Source organism: Ptychodera flava, chromosome 12 (genome assembly GCF_041260155.1).
Source record: "Ptychodera flava strain L36383 chromosome 12, AS_Pfla_20210202, whole genome shotgun sequence".
Taxonomy (NCBI): domain Eukaryota; kingdom Metazoa; phylum Hemichordata; class Enteropneusta; family Ptychoderidae; genus Ptychodera; species Ptychodera flava.
In genome coordinates, this window is record NC_091939.1 from 41576118 (window position 1) to 41596045 (window position 19928).

Genomic DNA, 19928 nt, shown 5'->3' on the forward strand with positions numbered 1-19928 from the left:
ATAATGTTTGCGTAAGTTATTCTGAACAGTTTTAACAGTCATATTAATATTACAAACAGCTGACCAAATATTACTCTCGCTATAAGTATCAAGTATGTTTTGAATAATACATGTTGGGTCGGGCGGGATGTTGAACGTCTACTTGTACACGGACCCGTCCGATTGAAATAATGTGCATCGCTATCGATCGTAGTACATGTACAAGAACACTTGGTTAATACGGAGTTTGTTCACTTCGAAGTGGTTTTAATTTCACACGTCTAATCGCGGAAGCCGGTCAATGTGCTTTGAACTTACAGAAACGAGCGTATACGTAACTTGTAGGACGGAATGATCACAGCATTCTAATAAAACTTGCAAGTTCATGTAAGATGTTTTGGAGTAAAATTTCAAATAAAAACGTACCAATTATATTTATTTAATCATGTGTGTGTTCCTACTGTTTTACTTTTTTTGTATTACTATTTCATTTTTTGTGTAGTTCATGTATAATTTTTTTAAAGTAGTGACTGGACAAGACGTTACAAACAGCTAATATCAGTGAATTGAAAGGGACAAAGTCACTATCTTTTGACCTTTTTAATTTTAAAAATACATTATTTTCTGGATAGTTTTATCAAATTACGATGGTACATAACTAGCGGAAAACCTCTCATTATGCTAAACGCCAGGAGAGTATTTATTCATTTATTTTATTTTAACGTTTTCTGCTACTTACTCTGTAGAATTTTAATAATGTTTTTTTTTATCTATATTTCAACTGTTTTTTTTTTTACTCAGCAGAAATTTTCTTCATTTTTAATCCATTTACGTTTTTAGCATATTTTGATTATTTCTACATTTCTTGTTTGTCATGTTTTGCTGGTATTTTATCTATTTTAAATGTGTAAAGCGCACTGAGACGTATGCAGTGCGCTCTAAAGAAATAAATATTATTATTGTTATTATTATTACTATTTTGTTCAACTCGCAGAAGACATGAACCATTTCTATTCAGAGGTTTCAGTATATAGACAACTACTGCTACATTGTAACGAATGTTGTCCTTATCACTGTGACAGCGGCCACACAGTAAAAACATTGTTACAAATGCCTGCACGATATGTTGCAGTTTGTATTCAAACATTCCTGACATGACCGTTATATCAGGCTCGGGTTAATACTAGCCTAGCGTTAACCCCTGACGAGAGGGGTTTTTTTTATACTGTGTACGCAAACGAGACCGAAGTTGTCTACCGTCAACCGTTTTTGAGACCTCTCTCCAAAAGTCTAACAACATCAGTAACTTGACACTAGCAACAATATTTGTGAAAAAGGGTAAAAAAGATAGTGACTTTGTCTCTTTAATAGTGGTTCATCAGATAAAGATGACGATGTTTGTGATGTACAGTTGATGATCATATTAAAAGTAAATGAATAATAATGTAACTGGAATGTGTCATTGTCAAACCAACGCAGATATTTCTTTAATAAAAAAATTACATTATTAAAAACTACCAAAACATCAAATTTTCATAGATCCATAGTAGATAAATTTTATAAAAATCAGGTATTTAAATGCCAACAAATCATCACAAATGGAAGCTCAAAATAAAAAAATCTCCAACGGTTGGGAGGGGGGACACCCCGGGCCCCCTCCAAAACCCTCCCTCCCGCTCGGTCGCTGCGTTCCCTCGCCAGCTACTCTTTTTCCTTTTGCCGCCTGTGAAAAATCTTAGAGATAACTCGAAATTACTAAATGTCGCAAAACTACGGTAAGCCATCATAGTTGGCTATATCTATAACTATGTCATAAAACTATGACTGTTATGACTAACAGTCATAGTTCCTTGGTAAATTGCATTGGGTAATGCAGAAAATTGACCAAAAAATAACATTAGGCCAAAACTAACTTTTAACTTATTTTAGACTTTATTATAGTCATCATTAAAGATATGAAAAAACCAGTACCTGGTGATTAAAAGATTTTTTTCTTTTAAGTCAAAACAAAAACTTAGTACAAATACAAGAAATACCGTTTCAGCATAGACAGTAGAGACCACTGTCTATGGTTTCTGACACTATGTCCTTCACCTGCATCACAAGACGTGAACATACACTGTTGAGTACAAGTATTCTGTGAAAAAAATAATACAAATACAAGAAATACTGTTTATGACTCTGTGTCCTTCACCTACATCACAAGACGTGAACATACACTGTTGATTAAAAGTATTCTTTGAAAAAAATAATACAAATACAAGAAATACCATTTATGACACTGTGTCCTTCACCTACATCACAAGACGTGAACATACTTGATGATTAAAAGTATTCTTTGAAAAAAATATAATAAATACAAGAAATACCGTTTTTGATACTGTGTCCTTCCACCTACATCACAAGATGTGAACATACCTGGTGAATACAAGTATTCTTTGAAAAAAATTAACACAAATACAAGAAATACTGTTTATGACTCTGTGTCCTTCACCTACATCACAAGATGTGAACATACTTGGTGATTAAAAGTATTCTTTGAAAAAAATAATACAAATACAAGAAATACCATTTATGACACTGTGTCCTTAACCTACATCACAAGATGTGAAAGTACCTGCTGATTAAAAGAGTACTTTCTTTCTTGGAACTTGTATACCAAATATTAAAGAGATATTAGGTAGAAGGATATTTTTAAAGGGTGTTTTTCATGGACGTGTACTTTGCATATTTTTAACAAACACAAAGTGGTTGGCTACGAGGTATGTAAGGGTAGCTCAAACCCCAACTGAGACCGCCAACTGTGACTCCCAGTTTGCTTAAAATGCACTCTGGGACCGGTCCCAGTTCACTTCTGGGACCGGTCCCAGAAGCGAACTGGGACCGGTCCCAGTTGGCCTCTAGGACCGGTCCCAGAAGCAAACTGGGACCGGTCCCAGAAGCGTACGTCTAGCTCGACGTAACTGGGACCATTATGATTGCGGGGAAAAACACACTTGTATCAAATGAACTGTACCATGGAGGTAAGGTACCTCCATGCTGTAATGACGAAACCATAATCTTAATGGGAAAGAAGTTTCCCATCCCACTATATGCCTTTTGTAGCAATTGTATGCACTTGTTTATTCATATTCTCTGTGCTGTTGTGAAAATTATGTATGTTTTTTGTGTGGGAAAGCTAACATCTCCCTTTTTCATCAAGGACAGTCAGGTCTCATTTCAATTCTGGGACTCGTAGCTCCATAGAGCTATGACAGACATACAGACAGATGAAATAGAAAACACTGAGACAGCATATACTACATATAGCTACTAGCTGTCAATGAAGTTTTGAAGCAGTGCATGTTGTTGACTTGTATATTCAAAACCCTTTGTCTTAAAATGTAATGGGACTATTATCACCTCATTGATGTCTATTTTTCCTCGCATCACAATGAAATGATTCTGCTGTAACAGTACATGCATGCACTGATGGTTGCCCCTCTCCTATTTATGTCTATCTGTTCAGAAATATAACTAGGTCCAAATTAAGATATCAGTCATATACTGCAAGTGAATTGCAATTCTATTAAAACACAGCGGGTTTTCGTTCAATGTTTTGTTTGCTGTTTTTAATGTAATGAAAGCCTTGATGAGTTAATTGCTAGTCTTGCACAATTATTTTCATCTCCTTTTTCATCTGATTCAGTACACAGTCGCTCTATCAACCTGATCCGTGCAGTAAGATTTCAACACACACCATAGCACAGGACATACTAGTGCTAAAACTGAGTACATCACAGTAAGGCCAAAGTAATCAAAGTCTTTGTTTTGCGCCCATTCAAATGTTTCGAAAAATGAGCGGGAAGGCAGTACTAAAACACATACAAGAAAATCAAAACGCACGTTATATTTTCTTGATTATTTCCATGTAACAACATAAGTGTCTATACAAAAATCATCAGAAACTTCCTTTCATCATGATCATAATAAGTTATACTACAAGATGTGAAATTTTGTAAACAGGAAAGCTACTCAGTAAAATCCTATTCAAACCATTGGCAGTAGAAAAAACCCTAGTATGTGCACACAGATGCAAAACAAAGAATTAAATTACTTTGGCCTTTAGTAGTTGGGATCTATTAAATGTCGCTTATACCTACGATTATGGCAGGGTAAAAAGATGAAAACATTAACAGATTGTTAGTATGAAGTACCAGTAACTGGATTTTTTCATAGTGGTCCCAGTTCACAAATTGGATGTGTCCCTGAAGTGTACTGGGACTGATCCTGGAGGCCAACTAGGACCGCGGCCGCGGTCCAAGAGTTAATTTTGAAGCCAACTGGGACTGGTCCCGGAAGCCAACTGGGACCGGTCCCAGAGGCCAACTGGGACCGGTCCCAGAAGCGAACTGGGACCGGTCCCAGAAGCGAACTGGGACCGGTCCCAGAAGCGAACTGGGACCGGTCCCAGAGTGCATTTTAAGCCAACTGGGAGTCCCAGTTGGCGGTCCCAGTTACGGGTTTGAGCTACCCTTACATACCTGTGCCTACCTATCAAATGGTGAATGAACAGATGCATTGGTTTTAGATCCGACATGAATGTCACCAAAGATGTCTTGGAAGCATAAAAACTGTGTTTATATGCCTTTTTTTTTTTACCTCAAAACAGGGATATACCTACCGTACTTCTCTTCAATGCAAGTTTTGCATGCATGTCTATAGGATTTTTTTGCGCGCCTTGAATTGTTAAATGGGGAACACATTTAATGTGTTCCCACTTATTGCACATGCTACACTGCACCCAGTTGTTGAATCCACTTCGCTCACTACGGCCACATCCTTGGCATAGCTCTATTTTATCGGCGATGCTAGTGGCGCGGTTTCTTCGCTGTTAAATGATAACAAAATAAAAATAAATCAGTGCAATATGGGGAAGACTTTAGTACTAAATTGGTATGTAAAGTCTGAACAGATATAAAAGTGGCTGCTAAGCAGCTTTTTTTTTATCTTATGACAAAACATATCAAAATGCTACATTAATAAATATAGACTTTTAATTTACATTCAAGGTCAAAACATTTAACCATTCTCACTATAAGTATAAGTTTTTAATATCTTGATTTTCTAACATTCCTCCCCCTTACTTCACTCTCATTTACATACTTTTAGAGAACATATGAATAAAATAACATGCATCCAACCCAGCTGGTATCCCTTGAAAACCTCTCAATGATGTAATTTAAACAATCATGTAGTAAAACACGTACTGTTATTATATACATACCTTTTGTTTATTCCCTTTTTCACATTTTGAAACAAGCTCTTGTTAACTCCCCGTGATCTTTTCTTAGACTGACCTGAAAAGAAATATTTGCATCATCATTTAAGAAAATAATTTTTAATCTCAGTGTAATACAACATCTATAAAAATACCACAGAAAACGGCGATGTCGCTCCCTTTTGACAAGAATTGTTTTCTAAAATAAAACTGCAACAAATTTGATACACGTAGCCTATGGTGAACTACATAAAAACTCAATACACAGGATTTTGACATTTTTAGACCCAGAACGGGAAAAGTTACACAAAAATATACAAATACTTCACAAAATTTGAACAAATCTGATAAAGTTAACCCCTATCAACCTGTTTACCAACATTCAAACCATCACCATGTGGTTTCGGTGAGGAAGAAATTTTGGCTAAAAAAAGGAAGAAATTACCAAAAACTACAATCATGCAAATTTTGCCAAAATTTGAACAATTCTGACATAGGTCAACCCTAGAAACCTCCATACCAAGTGTCAAATCAATCAGACTTGTCATTTCTGAGATGATGATTTTTTCACCAAAAATAGGAAAAATAGCCCAAAAATACAATAATGCAAATTTCACAATTTGAACAATCTGACAGAGGTCACCCCTAGGAACCTCCATAACAAGTTTCAAACTGATCAGACAAGTAGTTTCAGAGAAGATTTTTTGACCAAAAATGAGTAAAATTGCAAAAAACTTCATGAAAATAGCAAATTCAAGATATTGACCCACAATGCACATATAACATGCAAATGTTTTCAGGAATCTGACCAGTGGTGGTTGATTTTTTTTCAATTTTGACCATTTTTACACCCAGTTAATTTGCATATTTTAGGCAATGACAACTTCATTTTAACAAACTCCTATGTACAGCTCACCATCCATCTACACACCAAATATCAAGATTAAATGTCCAGCAGTTTTCAAGTTTTTGATGTTGACATACGTACATACATACATACATACATACATACATACATATGCAACTGATCCCAAAAGCTCCCATACTATTTACATATACCATATGGGAGCTAAAATGCTCCCTTATTCTACATTTAGGCCAAAAAAAATAAATTGTGTGTTTCCGTTAACCTGACCTACTCTAGTTCAAACCAACCTAAATTTTTTTGGGACCTTGAAAAAGAAATCTCGCGAGATTGGGCAAAAAGCATAAAATTACGGAAGATTTCATGATGTTTCACAAAATTTTCATTAATAATTTCACATTTTCTTTTCGTCAAGAAAAAAAATTACCCAAAAAATTTTTTTCCCAACCTACCTACCCTATTTCTGAAGAGCATGTTACAGGAAACACAATTATTTTTTTTTGCCTTAGTACGGTACAGTAAAGTAACATTTAAAATATAATGCATTCTCTGCTTTATTTATTTCATCTTACACCAGCATTATATTCTGAAAACTTCATTTCTTAGTACTGAACACATAATATTCTTCCAGTATAATTTCTTTTTGAAAGCAAAGAGTGTAATGGTGAAATGCATTGTAAACTGAGTAACATAACATTCAAAAATATCATGCAACATTTGCATAAGGAAAAATCCACAAAATATATGAGATATATAATATAGTAATGTTACAAATATAACATTGAACAAATTTTCAGACAGTTTCTATACCCTACTCCTTATTCTCTTTCAATCCCTTCACACAATTGAGGTTTCAACACTTGTACAGAGCAAGAAGCAAGGTACAAGAATATACACCATTGATAATGAGTCATTCCCATCAAATTTAAATACTTGAACAATACTCACTCATATATTTTGCATAAATAAATACTAATCAACCTCCTTTGAAGCATTAGATGCCTGTGGGCAATATACAAGTTAGTAAAATGATATGTGGGACATATGAACCAAAGCCATAAGCCCAGGATGCATAATAAAAAAGTCATTGCCAATGACACAGTCCCCGCTCGAAATTTTGATATGTTAAATCAGAGACAACATGCACATCAATGCCATTGTACCCAATTTGAAAGAAATAAGTTGAGACAAAAAAATTGCAAAAAAATGACCACCAAGCGGCCATATATGATTATATCACAACAGAAGTCATCATGCCTATATATGACATATATCTATATCTTTGTACCAAATTACAAGGAAATCGGTAGAGAAATGTCTGAGTTATGGCTTCAGTAAAAAACAATTGCAACAATATGGCCACCATCTTGGATCATATCAAAACAAAATTAGATATACATATGTATGACAAAGATTTATGCCCATGTACCCAATTTGAAAGAAATTGGTTGAGACATGCTTGAAGTATGGCTAAAAACCCCAAAAATTGTAAAATGGCCGCCAGGCTGCCATGTCCAATCATATTACAACAAAACTCAATATGCATATGTATGATATAGGTCAATGCTCTTGTACCAAATTTGAAAGACATCTATTGAGACATGCCTGAGTTATGGCTTAAAACATGAAAAAATTGTAACAAAATGGCTGCCTGGCGGCCATCTTGGATCGTTTCACTAAACCAATCAACATGTGTAGGGGGTAGGGTACTATCCTTGTGTGACGTTTAAAAAGAAATTGACCAAGGCATGTCTGAGATATCTGCATGACACACGGATGCAAGCACTGACGGACGGACAGACATGACCCAATCTATAAGTCCGCCAGAGTTAATCCATGGGGACTAAAAAACCGTCACTGCATCATTTTTGCAATTGCTTATACATGCAAGTTCATGGGGAACTTCTTTATACAAGCAAGTCTATGGAGAATTGCTTATACATGCGAGTCTATGGAGAACTTGCTTAAAGCCCCCACTCAATTATCAGATTTATCTAATATAAATATTATTTACTTGATAAAATATTCAATGGAAAACAAAAGAATGACAAACTGTTAATGGGCTGTTGACACATTCGCTAATGCGAGAACCTGGGATTGAGAAGGGCGCCTTTAAACATGGTAGTCTATGGTGAGTGAAACTAAAAAGTCCTCTAACACAGCCAAATTTGATTGCATTGAGAAACAAATTGACGTGCATCTGTATGGGGTAGGTTACTATCCTTGTGCTAAGTTTGAACAAAATAACTTCAGAGATGTCTGAGAAACAGCTGAGGACAGACAGATTTGCTTATATATATGGAGAGTGAAACTAAAAAGTCCTCTACAGTCTACACAGCCAAATTTGATCGGATTGTGAAACAAATTCACATGCATCTGTATGGCATAGGGTGCTATCCTTGTACCAAGTTTGAACATAATCACTTCAGAAGTGTCTGAGAAAAGGCTGCGGATGGCTGGATGCACGGACGCACGCACGGGACCCATTCTATAAGTCCCCGCCGGACTTCGTCCGCGGGGACTAAAAAGACTACTACATATGGTTACATACTTGTTTTTTCTTCATGATTAATTTTTGGTAGAACTCCGATGGCACCCTAGAATAGAATTAGGAGAGGGGAAAACATTTTATTCAAAATTCATCCACAACTACATGTAGGTTGAACAGAAGGTCTCTGATAGCATTTAACTTCACATTCAGGTACACAGACGTCATTGCACACAGACATGTAACATCAGTCAATTTTTCAGCATATAACTTACAGCTGCTATGGAAAGATATAGCAGGTCACATGAGTTTATAAAATTTTGAACATTGCAATCAAAGAAAAAGCATAATGCTGCAATTAAATAGATAAAAAATACCACCAAACAGACGGTGTCACTCCCATATGAACAGAGTTGTTTCATAACAAGTACAGCACAGCCCATGGTAAACTACATTAAAATAGCAACATTGTCACTTTTAGTTACATGCAGACATAGTTTTATCATAGTTTTATCCCAGCTTATAAAAATAACTTCCATTGCTAGGTATATAACATATGGGAGCTACAAATAGTGTCAAAGACACTGCGCTCACATTTGTTTTGAATTTGTACATTCAAGAGCGATATAAACTAGAAAAAGTAAGATGAGAATAGAAAACTACATTTTATGTGTACATTTATGTAAATTCTGTACATTTGCAATTGTGAAATTATATAAATTCATATTTTTTATAAATTTCACTATAATTTAACAAATCCTACTGAGATCACCTCTATGAACCGCAATTACCAAGTTTCGAATGAATTGGACTTGCACTGTCACAGAAAGGGTTTTTCTTTTCCAAAAACAACAATAATTGTCCAAAAAATACAATTATACAAATATCACCACAATTTCGAATAATCTCACTTACATTACCCCCGGAAACCTCCATACCAAGTTTCAAATGAATCACACTTGTGGTTGAAGAGAAAAAGGCTTTCTTCTCAAAAAAGGGAAAATAACCAACAAAATACAACTATGCATGTTTCACCACAATTTCACTAATATTACTTAGATCATGCTTAGAAACCTCAACACTAAGCTTCCAATGAATTTGACAAGTTGCGGTTTCAGAGAAAAAGTCTTTTTTTTCCCCAAGAACAGGAAAAATTGCCCCAAAAATACAATTATGCAAATTTCACCAAAGTTTCCGATTATCTGACTAACATTACCCTTAGATATCTGTATACCAAGTTTCAAATTAATTGGACATCTCGTTTTAGAGAAACAGATTTTGGATCAAAAATGGGAAAAATTGCCCCCAAAAAACGATTATGCAAATATATCACCACAATTTCAACTACTATCACTGACATCACCTCAAGAAAATCTCCACTCAAAGTTTCAAATGAATCTGACTTACGGTTTCAGAGAAGGAGATTTTTACCAGAAATGGCATTTTTTCATCTAATTTGCATAATTTTGAAGAATCACAAAGACACACAATACAACCAATAAGTCGGTGTCGCTCACATATACTCAGTTGTTGTATAATATAAAAGTGGCACTGGGTCACATACCCCACGGTAAACTGCATTAAAAATCAATCGATAGGATTCAGAGTTTTTTGCCCCGAATGGGAGAAATAGCCCCAAAAATACAATTGGCCTAGGTGTGAACCCAATAATAGGGTCCACACCTAGACCATGGCCAAGCACGATTAATCCGGAAGATTATGAGAAGATAAGCTAATCGTTGGATCGTTCACATAACAGTTGGTCTACATTGCAGCAAGTTTCACAAAGTGATTGGCATTGCAATAAGTTTCATAAATTGATTGGCATTGCAATAAGTTTCATAAATTGATTGGCATTGCAATAAGTCTCACAAATTGATTGGCATTGCAATAAGTTTCACAAATTGATTGGCATTGCAATAAGTTTCACAAATTGATTGGCATTGCAATAAGTTTCACAAATTGATTGGCATTGCAATAAGTTTCATAAATTGATTGGCATTGCAATAAGTCTCACAAATTGATTGGCATTGCAATAAGTTTCACAAGTTGATTTGCATTGCAATAAGTCTCACAAATTGATTGGCATTGCAGCAAGTTTCACAAATTGATTGGCATTGCAATAAGTTTCATAAATTGATTGGCATTGCAGCAAGTTTCACAAATTGATTGGCATTGCAGCAAGTTTCATAAATTGATTGGCATTGCAATAAGTTTCATAAATTGATTGGCATTGCAATAAGTCTCACAAATTGATTTGCATTGCAATAAGTCCTCACAAATTGATTGGCATTGCAGCAAGTTTCACAAATTGATTGGCGTTGCCATTAGTCTCACAAATTGATTGGCATTGCAGCAAGTTTCACAAATTGATTGGCATTGCAATAAGTTTCATAAATTGATTGGCATTGCAGCAAGTTTCACAAATTGATTGGCGTTGCCATTAGTCTCACAAATTGATTGGCATTGCAGTAAGTTTCATAAATTGATTGGCACTGCAATAAGTTTCATAAATTGATTGGCATTCCAATAAGTCTCACAAATTGATTGGCATTGCAATAAGTTTCACAAATTGATTGGCATTGCAATAAGTTTCATAAATTGATTGGCATTGCAATAAGTCTCACAAATTGATTGGTGTTGCAATAAGTTTCATAAATTTATTTGCATTGCAATAAGTCTCACAAATTGATTGGCATTGCAGCAAGTTTCACAAATAGATTGGCATTGCAGCAAGTTTCACAAATTGATTGGCATTGCAATAAGTTTCACAAATCAAATTGATTGGCATTGCAATAAGTTTCACAAATCAAATTGATTGGCATTGCAAGAAGTCTCACAAATTTGGCATTGCAAGAAGTTTCACAAAACAGTAAACGAGTGTAGGCAAAATATGCTGCTGTTTTTGATTGCATGTTCATCAACAAAGAATTATGATGATATTTTTATGAGTCTTTTGACTGGACTGGGCAAAAAGAACAGTACCAATGAAGAATAAAGTCATTTCTTTCTCTAAAACTGTAAAAGACTACTTTGTTTTCAAATCATAGCACTCATGATAACTATTTATATTTTGAAATATAATTATACCTAACAAACCTTGTATTTACTGTAAATTTACATTTTTGTTGAATCATTGGCTAATCATTAATCATTAGCGTTTTTTTACCGTTTAAACTTTTTTTAAAACTGAAACAAAACATGTGTCGAATCATTGAACCATGACTAGCATAAGAGTGAACTCCCCTATGCGGATGTACTATTTTGATCAATTTTAGTACCTCAAACACTTGGCAAAACATCCAACACTTTCTGTAGAAAAAAAGTTTAAGTACAATGGATCAGTATGTGTTTAGGGATAGATATATATTTTCAAAGGATGGATAACATGATAACAATAATAATACACGTTTACAATCTCACAGGCAGTTCAAGAACCCAAACTTTTCACAGAAACCCGGTTCCCCTTCATAATCTGTGATATGTCATACATTTTAACATACCTGCATTATCTAGAGGACAATACAGCAATTGCAATTCAGCAATATTCTACGCTGCCGTAACTCTGTGGCTGCCACTGAATGCTCTGGACTACTTTACTAGAATGCTGAAATTGAAAAAATACGCTAAGAGTTAAAATGTTTTGTCTAGTCAAAACGATACACCTACCCGGCCAATGTGCTGTGAGGTCGCCCAATGTGACATTCCGGCCGGCGATGCAAGTCAGCGGTGCGCTTAGCCATGCGTACAATGCTCTATTATTCCGCTACACTGCCTACGGGGGCCACCGTTCGTTATTATGTGAATATGTCATTTGGGGAAGAGTGATTACTATTTTGATTCTCCTACTGTTTTGTTTTTTCTGGTTTTGCACTTGTCTCCAGCCAGCGAACATAACAATGTCTGAACAATGTCTGAACTCGCTGAACAGCAAAACTTTCTAAAAGGCATTCCCCAGCTGCTGTGACCAATCTACTACACCCGTTCCGGCGGGGGGGGGGGGGGATGGGGGGCACAGACGCCCCACCGAAATGCTTAGCTGTGAGTTCTATATGCAGTGATTTTTAAACAATCAAAGTTTTCGTTGTATTGTGGGAAATGTTAACTATCAATTTTGTATCATGGTTCACAGAAATCAATCGCGAAAGTTGAGAAAACGTGAGCAAAATAAAAGACATGACGTGCTGGATTTCCGATTGGGCGCCATGTTTCACGGTCGCTACAAAGGTCGTAACTGGTTATGGTTTTTGAAATTATGAAAGGGGAGTTGTTGAAAAACTTCTTTAACTGAGTGACTTTTCTCCTTTGTATTTGTGGGAATAATTTTACCATTTTGTCCAGAAAGTAGCGTCTAATGACGTTATTTCAAAAAGATGTATTTTGCCAATACGCGGACTACACCGTACACGTTATGTCTATGGAACACAGCGTTTCTCTGCAGTTGTCGGCCCGACGCGTACTACATAATGCAATATTGCTACTCATGCTCTCGTTCAATGAAATTTCAGAACCAAAGTCTTTATATATATTACTTTTGTTGTTGAGGGTCAAGAAAGTTCATGAATTCATGTTCAGCCAAATTTCACGTGAGTAGCCATTTTTACCAAAGCGTCCGTGTATTGGTGGAACGAGTGTAGTACTAGGGGCCAATCTACAGCGAATATTTTGGGCAGAATATTTATCAGGGAAGGGGGCAAGAACAGAAAAGAAAACAGACTATAAACAGATAGGCGACAGGCCCATGTGACATTCCGAACACTGCAGAAGAAACAGAAAACTTTGGGTTACCTGACTGTGCGGGACGGGACCTGACTGTACGGGGCTGCCGGGCACTATTCGAGAGTTGTGGGTGTAGAGCGGCTGTACGGCGCGGCATCAAAGACTGCGTAGCATCGGGGTAACATCAGGCATAGCAGGACGGCATCAGTGCTGGCTGTAACAGTCCAGTGAACGGCTTATAAAGTGGGTAAGCATTGTAATGGAAATTTGACCATCCCAAGCATAATGGAAATTTGACCTTCAATTCCAAAATACTTGTGCCCGCAAGTAGCCAATATACATAGTGACCCCCCTAGCAGGCTCCAGGGATAAGCATCCACCATTGTAATGGAAATTTGACCTTCAAAATCCAAAATACTTGTGCTCGCAAAACATATATGCATAGTGATCCCCCTAGCAGGCTCCACAAGGATTGGGATTGCGCGCTATCCTAAAACCATTGGGGCGGAGCCTGTCACTCAAACACACCAACCAATCAGTTCCAACCTTGGAAAATCGCTGCGAGTCAGCAGAATATTTATTCGTAGTTTTGGAAAGTTTGAAACCACTGTGATTCAGGATTTGTACTTCAGAAGATGCTTTGGACTGGTAAATTTTCGTAACTGAACAAAATTTTACTTTCTTTAACACTTTCACCGCGGGAGGGCGCATTCTGCGCCAACGGCCAGACTGCGGGAGGCGCGTAAACGCGCCAAGAACGTACGCGTTTATATGCGTTTGATATACGTTGGCTTTGATCTACATCATGTTTGTTGACTATTTCCTCAAGCCTAGCCTAGCGTACGAGGTAGAGGTCAAACCTAAATGAGCATGCGCGCCAAATTTGTAAACAAATGCCGCCATACTCGGTCATTTCTTCGCCGTGATTTGTAAGGATCGTGTGATCGGTTGTTGTTTTTCTGTCAGAGAGTATTTAAAAATGGCGACGCGGGCACAGTTTAACAACGACTACGCCCTTGAGCATGTTTTTCTGGACAGTGATGGTGGTGGAATTGTCACTGATTGTGAAACTGAACTCGACGGAAATAGCGGAAGTCAAATTTCAAAGTACAACTATAATACCAAACTTGAACATGTTCCCGAACCAGTTGAGCAAAGACAGAGATTGCAAGCAAGACAGGAAGGTAGGCCAGCTGAGCGTGCTGAGAGAAAAGTGCGACAAAGGGCCGGTGACGGACGTCCACAAACGTTGATGGGGTATCCTGCCGATGTTGTACGACACCAATCTATCAATGACAATTACACATCGGACTTGCTACCAGTATATAAGCTTATATATAATATTGCTCTCTTTTGAATGTCGGATGATACCTGTTGTTCGAAGATAACCTGTAATAAATATGCATATTAACCTCATTTATGTGGAATATGTTTTAGAATATGTTTCCCCTACTGATTTTGAGTTAATAAAACGTATGTAGTACTTTTTAAAGTGTTACGCTGAAAAAAATACATTTATATATAGAAATAACAAAAAATGCAACATTTTTTGAATTTTTTTGTAAAATCCAATATGGCCACCACGATCACGTGACCTTCTAGTGTGTCACGTGACTTTTTGTGCATTTCTATGATGGTCTGTCATATTGCAATACTCACTGAAAAAATTGTCCCGAATACTCTTATAACTGCAAAGATACAGCTCATGCATGTAAATCAATATCTATAAGCCATATTTCCATAGAAAACTACGCACAGGAATGCACGTATAAAAATTAATTACGCAGTGAAAGTGTTAATGTTAACAAATTTATGCAAACAAAATTTAGTGGCAGAAGGCATACATCGCACATTATGAGTGATTTTTACGGGCCAGTCTGGCACCAATGATTGCAGTTACCCATTTAGCTGACATATTGCTAATTACAGAAACTTACAATGAATAAACCTTTTTAAAATATAATAATTTGCATAAATTAGCATACCTGAAAGGCTGATCAGGGAAACTACATAGGATATGGTCAGACACCATTTTGAATGATTTCATTGAATTCAGCATGTTTGAAAACCTACAAATTGAAAATTCTATATCTCTATGTGGAAGAATAATCGAGACATTTAATATTTGCATATTTAATTAGGTGGACTTAGTTTTTCTGTGAACGCACTGTTTTTACGGTCGGTGAAATTAGATTATATTCAAATTTTGACCGCATATAATTTGTAGTTATATAAGTTTTTTTAGAGTGAATGGCCACAATTGGTTTCAAAAGGAATATTGCAACAGGTTTTACGCTCTCATCAAAGTTATTTATGTATTATTTCTGATTTATTGACATCAAAACTTCATTAAAATTAAAAACGTCAAAAACTTTAAAAGAACGGCAGAAAAAAATATGAAAATTTATCACTTTAAAAATCTGTATCTCCGGAACTATTCGTCCAATCTTGATCATTCAAGGCTTGTTTTGTTCCCCTCAGTGAGATCTTTAGATTGAAGTACATTCTTATTCTGTACTCCCAATATTTAAAATTGGCCTGACATGGCTACTCTTACAAGTGTTCACTCAAAATATTTAGATTTATTGGCAAATGATAATCAAATCCTTTATTTCAATCTTAGACAAAAATCTGTTAAAATGGAACATCAAATGGCGCATAGATAGATTAAAAGTATTGTTATACAGTTTTAATACTTTAACATCAAAACGTTGTCAAGTTGAAAATGGTCCCGGTTCAATTTCAGTCCAGTGATGACTATGCGGCTTGCGACGTCATCGACGAGTTACCATTGAATCCTGTGGAGCAGCATGTAATAACTTATATTATGACATTCTTGAAATTTAGTTTTGAAAGCAAAGAACATTTAAATGGGAACGTACACAGTCCGGTTAATGTCCATATAGAGGATACTATGATTGACCAATCAGTGAACCTGCCGTCGCCAACGTCATGAATAATTAACCATGCAAACCAAGGCTTGTAGACTGCAACGAGTTTGGAACTTTTCGGCTTGATTTCACCCTTTATTTTTAGCAGTTCGTAGTTTTAGATGTAGACGTTATGCACGATGTTCAGTACGGTCGAGATGGTAACCGACACAAGTGGTTAGTACATCAAAAATTACTTGTTTGGATCATTTTCCTGGCTAGGTACTGCTCCCAGAAAATCAGAATTTGACCCTTGCAAATCTACAGTAAATTATTTGTTGCCAAATATCGCCTATTTTTGATCAAATTTCAATTTAACCTTGCCATCTGTAGTATGGAGAATGTTTCAAGTGTTGCAAAGATGGGTACACTGTTCTTGTCGGTCATCGGAGCACGATGGAGCACAATTTTTTCGATCAGCATGCATTTCCTGGTAAGATCGACCTTTCGCTCTGCAAACCGTGCGCCGGATCAATCGCCGAGAAGTTAATAAAAAACTGGAAAAGAGAACGTCCAATAACTCTTTGTCGAACATGGTCAAGGGTAAAAAAACTCAGAAAACTATTCCTGAAGAAATCTTACAATTTTTAAGATGGTAGAACGTCGCAAATCAACTCGGGCTGAGACACTTCTGGGTAGCCAACAGTCTCACTCGATCAGTGGATCTGTCAGGTCAGATCGCGATATCAGCATAACATTTCAAAGCGAACCAACGTAACCTTTAACCATCGTTACATATACAGTACGTGATTGGTTCTTGCCTTAACCTCATTACATATACGGTACGCCATTTACTTTTCCCAACTATCCTCCATATGGACATTACCCAGACTGTTACAAGACCGTGGGCACACAAAAGGGGGATTACTGATGACGCGGCCATTTGCATACACTGGGCGGAAGTTTTTGAATTCTCATAGCATTGCTTTGACCATACGGTAAATTTGAATAATCATGATCATATGACTGGCACTTTCGTGACACATGCAAAGAGAGGTTAAACGGTCGTAGAGGGAATACATTTTGGAACAGATGCATTCTGCGATAAAAAAAAAATTGGTCATTTTATCAGTTTATTTTTTACTTAGGTTTAGTCGCTATATATTACAGATATCATGTGCAAGATTCATGACAATACACCCCTGAAACATGGCAAAATCATGGAATTATTGGACCAGAAGTGGCACATCTGATCAGTAGCATGTCTTTTTTACATTTGCATAGATTTACGATAATAATGCTTTTATATTGGAAGTTCCTGTTTAAAGACAACTATAGACTCTAGTCATGGTTTATCTGTAATTACAATGCTTGACAGATTTATGTATGGGAAAGGAGCTCCTACAACCTATTCGTAATGTTAAAGCAATGCCTGATGTATTTGTGTCAGTTGGTGAGGAACATGTCTGTCAAAGTTTCTTCTGCCACAAAGTTTTATGAGTAATGCAACCATGCAAACAGGTTAACAAGGAGGAGGAATGATTGAGACTGTAGTCAGGTACACAATATAAATAATACCGTTTTAAGGTAGAACACGTCTCGAGGACAGAAATTCAGGCTTCCAATTTAATCAATTCTCTTCTGATCTACCACTTATGGAGGTTCATTTTACTGTTGTACACAGATAAGAATGGACAGTGAAATTGATCTAAATGTTATCACACTTGTGGAATCGGTTTGTAAAGTTGTTTCAAAATTTACCACAGAGTCGGTTAATTTAGTTGGTTGCGGCAAACAACAGACGGATGATAGTGTTGTTTCACATTATAGGCTTCAGCTGTAATTGTTGAGATAAAGCAATTAAGTATTAGGGACTGATTAGTGTCTGTGTGTATTTCTTGACTTTCTATCCCCGTACTTTTCGACAACTTTGTCACGTGTATATACTGCTTCTAGTGTATGTACACCTCTTTTGCTGTGGATCATGATTTTTTTGCCAAAGAACTTCATACAATGCAAAAGCAACACTACGCTAATGACAACTAGACTCTGACTCAGCTGTGATATAATGTAACTCAGAGCGGCGGTATTATAAGGAATGTAATATGATTCTGTGTGTGTGAAGTGCACTGGAAAGTGTACTCCCTGGTGTGTGTTTATTATGGGTCCATAAAAGCTCTTTGATTTTCACCACAGTTACAAGAAGTCAGTGCAACTTCTTAGGCAAGTTTTGAAAACTTTACAAACCAATTACACAAGTGTGGCAACATTAAGATTAATTTCATTGTCCATTTTTATCTGCATAAAGTTCTTGGTAAAAGGGAATTTTTCACTCGCTTAGTTTTTTGAAAATTGAAAATTTTTGTCCCCTAGAGCTTATGCAGGGATAGCAGCCATTTTAAATTTCAAATATTTAGAAATCTTGGGTAATTTGTCTCTGTATTACCAAAATTGCACAGTGACCTCTGATTTTTCTTTGTGCTTTGATAGAGAATTGTCAAAATTTCATTGAGAAAAGTTTGAGCAAAAGTTTAAATCTTTAACTTTCAAGGTGCATATTACCTTTAAGTTAAGTAAATTGAAGTGTCTGCCTGTCATCTGTGCAAATTGTCAACTTTTTAGTGTCTGACTGAGGTGCAGAGCAGTTATCAGTAAGCATGGTGCAGTTGTATGCACATATTTAATCTGACTACATATATCGATTTTATCAATTACCACAAGATGATGCATTGTTGTACCAGTACTAGATGTTGATCAAACTTGATAGACATTGTGGCTGGTTGGTTATTGTGCTCTGTACATTGCTTACATGTTTCTTTGTAAACAGGCATTTCTGTTGTAGCAAAAGAAAGATTCGTCTTTTTAGTTTCAGATCAAGTTTCACAAAATTCCTGAAACAACTCATGTTTACAAGCTGCTATAACAGTAGTTCTCCGTAAAATTATAAATATTTTATAACGGTATTTGTCCGAGGATACTTCATCACAATTGGTGGTGATTGTTGGCTTTTAAATGTTTATCCCTTTGCCTTCATTCAATATACAACATAATATTATTGTATGGGAGTTTCAATGAAGCTGAACAATTTAATCTTGCAAAGTCATGCCATTTATTGACATTAAGCTTGATGTATTCATAATGTACATTAGATTTTCATTGATTTATGTCACATTAATTCATAAGTATTGCATTGCAGATCATGAAGAATTGGTGGGCAACATCGCATCAGAGTCTGTTTGAAGAAAAGAGTGAATTATGATTGACAGAGCTTGCTTTTTCATGTTTTATAAGTTATTGTTCATTTTGCCATTTGATTTGCCTTCTTTACTTGTCTGTTTTGAGCAATGATTTGAGCAACAGTTTTATATATTTCACTTTTGACGTATATGCAACCTTAAAATAAAAACGTCGTTGTGACGTACAGTGTACCTTTGTTTTACATGTGGAAACTCCTTCGATGTAAAATATGATTGTGTCCGTCTTTAGCTATTGATATGTACAGTGTACGGTGTTGCTCATTAGTGTATCAGAAGCGTAATTGCTGCATTTATCACTCTTTTTCGAGAAATTTATGGAAGGAAACAGAAAGTTGACTACTACATCAATGATCAAAGATTTTCATACACATCAATGACACATATGGATGATATTCTCTACCAACCAATCAGCTAGAGTTTCTCAGATGCTGCGCATTGTCAGAAAAATAGTATCACTTTAATTTCCTCTTTAAGACAATAGAGGTGATTG

General features: G+C 36.1%; 1 long non-coding RNA gene across 1 annotated transcript in view; it reads left to right on the forward strand.

Moving 5' to 3' along the window:
- The window catches only part of LOC139146377 (uncharacterized), a 37810-nt gene extending 18201 nt beyond the window's left edge, over nucleotides 1-19609 (forward strand). The window contains exon 3 of the long non-coding RNA XR_011555137.1: nucleotides 19378-19609. This is a non-coding gene — a long non-coding RNA (uncharacterized lncRNA). The remainder of the gene's footprint in view (nucleotides 1-19377) is intronic.
- The last annotated feature ends 319 nt before the right edge of the window (nucleotides 19610-19928 follow it).